The sequence below is a fragment of the Homarus americanus genome, unplaced genomic scaffold (assembly GCF_018991925.1).
Source record: "Homarus americanus isolate GMGI-L3 unplaced genomic scaffold, GMGI_Hamer_2.0 scaffold2539, whole genome shotgun sequence".
Taxonomy (NCBI): Eukaryota; Metazoa; Arthropoda; class Malacostraca; order Decapoda; family Nephropidae; genus Homarus; species Homarus americanus.
In genome coordinates, this window is record NW_024725489.1 from 8,015,681 (window position 1) to 8,023,026 (window position 7,346).

Here is a 7,346-nt window from a genome sequence, read left to right on the forward strand (position 1 = left end):
CTATCTGTGACTCTTAATTCCCGCCAGCTGGTTCCTCTCTGAGACTCTTAGTTCCTCTTAGTTCCCTCCAGCTGGTCCCTCTCTGAGACTCTTAGTTCCCTCCAGCTGGTCCCTCTCTGAGACTCTTAGTTCCCCCCAGCTGGTCCCTATTTGTGACTCTTAATTCCCGCCAGCTGGTTCCTCTCTGAGACTCTTAGTTCCATCCAGCTGGTCCCATTCTGAGAATCTTAGTTCCCTCCAGCTGGTCCCTCTCTGAGACTCTTAGTTCCATCCAGCTGGTCCCTCCCTGAGACTCTTAGTTCCCTCCAGCTGGTCCCTCTCTGAGACTCCTAGTTCCATCCAGCTGGTCCTCTCTGAGAATCTTAGTTCCCTCCAGCTGGTCCCTCTGTGACTCTTAATTCCCGCCAGCTGCTCCCTCTCTGAGACTCTTAGCTCCTCCATCCAGCTGGAGACTCTTAGTTCCAGCTCCAGCTCTTAGGTCCCTCCCTGGACTCTTAGTTCCCTCCCTCCTGAGACTCTTAGTTCCATCCAGCTGGTCCCTCCTGAGACTCTTAGTTCCCTCCAGCTGGTCCCTCCTGAGACTCTTAGTTCCCTCCAGCTGGTCCCTCTCTGAGACTCTTAGTTCCATCCAGCTTGTCCCTCCCCGAGACTCTTAGTTCCCTCCAGCTGGTCCCTTCCCGAGACTCTTAGTTCCATCCAGCTGGTCCCTGAGCTCTTAGTTCCCTCCAGCTGGTCCCTGAGACTCTTAGTTCCCTCCAGCTGGTCCCTCCCTGAGACTCTTAGTTCCCTCCAGCTGGTCCCTCCCTGAGACTCTTAGTTCCCTCCAGCTGGTCCCTCTCTGTGACTCTTAGTTCCCTCCAGCTTGTCCCTCCCTGAGACTCTTAGTTCCCTCCAGCTGATCCCTCCCTGAGACTCTTAGTTCCCTCCAGCTGGTCCCTCCCTGAGATTCTTAGTTACCTCTAGCTGGTCCCTCCCTGTGACTCTTAGTTCCCTCCAGCTGGTCCCTCCCTAAGACTCTTAGTTCCCTGCAGCTGGTCCCTCTCTGAGATTCTTAGTTCCCTCCAGCTGGTCCCTCCGTGTGACTCTTAGTTCCCTCCAGCTTTTCTACACATTGATTTTTTTAGTCTCTCTTTAATGTTTCACTCTGATTGTTTTTTCAGTGTGTCTGATTATCTTTCATTGTCTGTTTTTGTATGTCTTTGTCTTATTCTGACTCTAAAGAACAAGGATAATAATGATAAAAGAGGAAGAAATAAGATAAGAACCGACAGACAGTAACAGAAGATAAAGCTCTATCTCCATCTGTCTTCCTGTGCGTCTGTCCAGCTGTCTATAAATTTTTCTTCCTATTATTTTCTTCTTGGTCTTCTAGGCATTAATATCCTCGTTTTTTTTGTGACCCTTCACCATCTCTCTCTCTCTCTCTCTCTCTCTATTCAATTTTTGTCACTTTTTTAGTCCTTATTTTCATGCTGTGTTTTGCCCTTTACTTCTTCGTCTTCGTTTTCTTCCTGTATTTAACTTATTCATTATTTTCATTATCTCCCTTCATTCTTCGTTTCTCCCTTGTTTATTTGTTCTCCATCCTTCATTTTCTGTTCATTTTTATTATTCTAGTTTTTCATGTTTCTTAGATACTGTAGTAGATTTATCCGTAGATACTTATTACACTGTGGCAATAATCGCAATATTTCGATTTTAAAGTTAGGATACTTGGAAAAATGGTACAGTAAAAAATGCCACTAGTTATATTACTGTTTCTCAAGGGCAATGAACTTGTGGACTCTCCTGGGTTTCATATATATATATATATATATATGCTGATAACCACAAGGAAAGAAGAAAACACGAAGTTCCCAAGCACTTTCGTGTAATTCATATCTTCAGGGGTGAGTACAGACTATATATATATATATATATATATATATATATATATATATATATATATATATATATATATATTTCATTAGCCCAATAAAGCACGCGGACTTCTACATACAATCAACACCTCAACCCGCCAGGATTCGAACCCACGGCACACAAGCCTATGACTGTGACCGGGGAACGCTAACCGCTGGACCACCAGGATACTAAAAGCAGTCCTAGACTTTGTTATATTTCACACAAAGCCTGTTCAACGAGCTTATGGCGCCGTGAACCTCTAATGGGGACCACCCGTATCACTTAGGTGGTCAGAGTAACGTTTTACCAAATCCGGCTTCGAAACACGAGGATCCATATATATTTCATTAGCCCAATAAAGCACGCGGACTTCTACATACAATCAACACCTCAACCCGCCAGGATTCGAACCCACGGCACACAAGCCTATGACTGTGACCTGGGAACGCTAACCGCTGGACCACCAGGATACTAAAAGCAGTCCTAGACTTTGTTATATTTCACACAAAGCCTGTTCAACGAGCTTATGGCGCCGTGAACCTCTAATGGGGACCACCCGTATCACTTAGGTGGTCAGAGTAACGTTTTACCAAATCCGGCTTCGAAACACGAGGATCCATATATATTTCATTAGCCCAATAAAGCATGCGGACTTCTACATACAATCAACACCTCAACCCGCCAGGATTCGAACCCACGGCACACAAGCCTATGACTGTGACCGGGGAACGCTAACCGCTGGACCACCAGGATACTAAAAGCAGTCCTAGACTTTGTTAAATTTCACATAAAGCCTGTTCAACGAGCTTATGGCGCCGAGGAGGAGGGCAGAGCATTCCGGGACGGACGAGGGTGTGGAACTGGTGGTCAGTGGAGCCGGTTGTGGTTGATAGCAAATTGTGTTACTCTGGCTTAGAATGTAATGTAAGTTTCTAATGTTTATGTATATTTCTATGTGGTAGGAATAGGGTGATTGTTAGAGTATTGTTTTATATTTATGTAACTGTTGTATTAGTGTGGCGATTGTTAATGTTTGATTATTGCTGGTTGCTAGTATTTCTTGGCAATATATTGTGCATTCCAACATTGTGTTTGCTACTCCTCTCCTATAGTGATGTAGAACACCTGAGTAAGACTGAATAGTGCAGTAGCAATAGGTTAAACATGAGGTGAAATGTAAGTAAACAAAACGTTCGAGTCTGTGGGGGTCGGTTCCCGCTCGGTTCCTGGTTGGGTGTCCAGATCAGGAACATAAGTACGTAACAATATATATATGTAATATTCAGAAATTTCAGAGTAATTTCAAATGCCCCGCCATGAGTGATACTGAGCGTTCAAGGTCCTCTGAGGGGAGGGAGCGCTGCCTGCTCGTAGCGAGAGACTGCGGAACTAGGCCTATATGATATTAAATGTAATTTACCGAATTAATAATGATGCGATTCATGAAGTTAAGGGACTATTATTGAATTTGAAATTATTATAGATCGTTTAGCAGTCTGAATAATGTTACGGGTGTCCCAAGGAGTTATTAGTTAGGCGGAAAATATATCACGTAGGCCCAAGCTAGCGCCTTGGGGAGACGCGACGCTGGCTAGGCCCAGTCCCGGAGAGCATTCACACAGACAAGACGTTCCGCGCGTCCATCAGAAATAGTCACGTGGCCTAGTCACCTGTGCTGCGCTATTGCAGTATAACAAGTAAGTCTCATTCGATCTCAGACAGGGTTAGATAGGGCAGTGATAAAGTAAACTAGAGCTAACAGTGAGTTCATTTCAGGGTTTCCGTCAGAACCCACTTGATTGGAGTTGACCGGAGTTGACTGCGAGAGATTGACTGCCGTTGATGATTGAGGGTGGCGATTGTCGCCATTGGACCGATCAGTGTAGGCCTGTCACTGTTTAGCGGGGTAGCAAAGGATCTCTTGAGTGAACGAGTGCTCCCGACAACTAAAACGACACGGGACCAGCATCGGCAGTGGGTGATCAGTTCTTACCACTCCGGTGCACAACACCACGTGTCCTCGGTCAGCTAGTGAAACCCTCTTGCTAACGGGAAGCTAAAGTTTCTCTCAACTGCACAAGGTCTGATTGGCTCACTCTCTTCCTGCCCATGGACGCACTGGGAGTACACTGAGGCTATCTGAGTATATTAATGGTCACACACTGAGACCGTGAGTCTAGGACTCTAGGAGATACCTAGAGGAACATTTTATCTTCATTATTACGGGTGTAGTTAACACCACTCCTCAGACTGATATTTTCTTGACGTGTGTAGTTAATATTTCTTAAATAATTTTGATAATATTGTTTGAATGTTTGTGCCATTAAGTGGAACCAGAGTGATACTGTGATTGATTCTTTTAATGCATCTGATTGTTCTTCATAATTCTGATCTCAGGTATAACCTTGTTCCCCAGAGTAGTGGTTAAGTTAGGTTAGGAAGTGTGCATCTGTTGGGGTGCTATAATTTTGTTGAGTGCCCTTAAGGCCTATTCATTGTAGAGTATTTAATTTCTTAAATTTTATTACCATTTCCTCAGTGACTGATATTATCTTGTTGAGTGTCCTTAAGGCCTATTCATTGTAGAGTATTTAATTTCTTAAATTTTATTACCATTTCCTCAGTGACTGATATTATCTTGCTGAAACCCCTTAAGGCCTATTCATTGTAGAGTATTTAATTTCTTATCTTGTATTACCATTCCTCAGTGACTGATATTATTTTGTTGAAGACCCTTAAGGCCTATTCATTGTGGAGTATTTAATTTCTTATTTTTTAGTACCATTTCCTAAGTGACTGATATTATTTTGTGAAAGCCTTAAGGCCTGTTCATGTGTGCGAGCAACATTTCTTAATACTTCAAATTTATTGTTGCCTGTGTTTCTAATAATTTCTATGTCATGTATAACTTTTATTCCCCAGAGTAGTGTTTAAAGTTTAAGTTAAGAGGTGCGCATATTGGTGTACCATTATTTGATTGTGTTTGTAGTGTTGGAGGGAATATAAGTGTCTAAATTTTACAGTGTGTCTCATTCATCCCAGTCACAGACGCTATCCTTCCACGGGTCACGGACAGTTCATTTTGTGTAGTAGATTTAAGTGTTCTTGTGCTGGTTCGGGATTTTTCTCAAAGGGGCGCTTCCACTGCCTTTACCATCTATTAAATTTTAATAAACCCCAAGTCAAGTGAGAAATTAAAGTCCAGCAAATTCCGACCGGTTACATATATATATATATATATATATATATATATATATATATATATATATATATATATATATATATATATATATATATATATATATATATATATATATATATATATATATATATATATATATATATATATATATATATATATATATATATATATATATATATATTTATATATAGATATATATGATACGAAATATTTAAATAAAATTGAATAACAAAAGTTTTCAATAATAAATGTGCATAATGAATAATGGATGGATAAATTAATTCAAGAGAATAAATATTATACCTGATTATTTAACTTTGGAAATATTTAGCAAAAGACAAACTATCGTAGGTATGATATCGAACTATCTCACTTGTTAACACTTGTCTGAATGAGTGTATGTTAGTTGCTGTTACCTTTGAAGCAGCTGAGTGAGATATCAGGTAATCTCACGGCGTGTCACCTTTGATACAGTCGTAGATTGGTTTATAGTCGAAATCGTCACAGCTGTCCTGGGTTGTGCTTGTAATTATCTTCGCTTGTAAGTCAAACAAAACACACAGGTAATGTTCTCTTCACTTCAATGCGTGTCCTCCTCACTGAAAGAACAAATTCATATACAACCAGGAGTTATGCTTATATTAGCGTTGGTGATCGTTGATTAGCATGGAAACATAGGACACCCTGTATATATATATATATATATATATATATATATATATATATATATATATATATATATATATATATATATATATATATATTTAACTCTTCTCAACAAATGCAAGGATGAATTATAAGACTTACCCTTTGAGCAACCGTGTCCACACTGATACGGCAGGCCTCCCTACACACGACGTCAGGTCGGTCATTCCTATGTCCTTTGGTTCTTCATTTCGTAACTCCATTGTGTGGTGCTTTCCCTCACGTTCAATGGTTAAACAAGATTTTTTACGGTTTGCAATAAAATGCGATATTACAGCATATTAATATAGATTTTCCTCCATGTATTGATACTATGACTAGTTACCAAGATACAGAGCACGATGAACATAACATGATAATGATAGTGAAGCCTGGAAGGGTTCTTATCATAACTTGTGTGTTGGTGTGTATGTTGCTCCGTGAGGGTTACCGTGAGCCTCCATGTGCCCAGGTGGGATGGTCAAAGTATTACACTATAAGTGTGTCAAATGAGGAGTGACTGATCCACATGTAATTTAAGGTTTTTGAAATATGTAGTTAAATTAAACACGATTTTTCATATAGTTATGCGAATGAAGGAAAAATAAAAGATATAGATGGGTTGTGGTGGAAGCATCGTGGTCTGGCACACACACACACAAGCGCTGCAAACGTTGTGTGGATTCACTGGGTAGTTTGGAAGTGTTTATTTCCATTCATAATTTCGTAACCACAACCTATGGTAATTTTTCTTCGTGTTCATATATAATGAATATAATGCAGAGTATAAAATGCCATATACAACACTTATACATAATGTCATCTATACATCCGTACTATGACTGTGTGTGTTCGTGCGTGTGTTGCCTCGTGATAGTTAGAGTGGGCCCCCATCCAGAAAGGATGCCATACTAACCTCCAGCACCGACCCAGGTGGGCTAGAGAATAAGGTTTCCGACTGTACCTGAATCGATAATAAACAGAAAACGCAAAGAAGTGTTTACATTAAGCCGTGCCACTTAAAAGTTCCAGAAATTATTTAAAACAATTATTGTGGTACAAAAACAGCTATCACTCAACACTACTACTACTACTACTTTGCTGTTACTCGGAATAGATTATGACAATCATCCATATATGATCCAATGATATGAGTTATTTGGAATGTCATCTTCATTGGTGTTTTTTGAGGTGACTAAAGAGGTAGATACGGGACAAGCAGAGTCACTCATATGAGTTGCACATGTGGAGACCTACTTCGAATGCGGAAGGGGCGGTGGAAGCGTCTTTCTGGCGTTGGCGCTTTTCTGCCTCGGTTTACAATTGGGCTAACTCGAAAGTATTGACACCTTCTCGTGTGTTGCTCCTCCAAGCTTTATGATGTGAAGTAATCGACTCCCAGATGAGAGGGTCAATTTGGCACTTTTTCAGGTTTGTCTTGAGACTATCCTTTTACCTTTTCAGTTGCCCACCGGCGTTACATTTACTATTCGTTACGTGACTGTAAAGTAGCTGATTTGGCATTCTACTGTCGTCCATGCGGGTAACATGGTCAGTC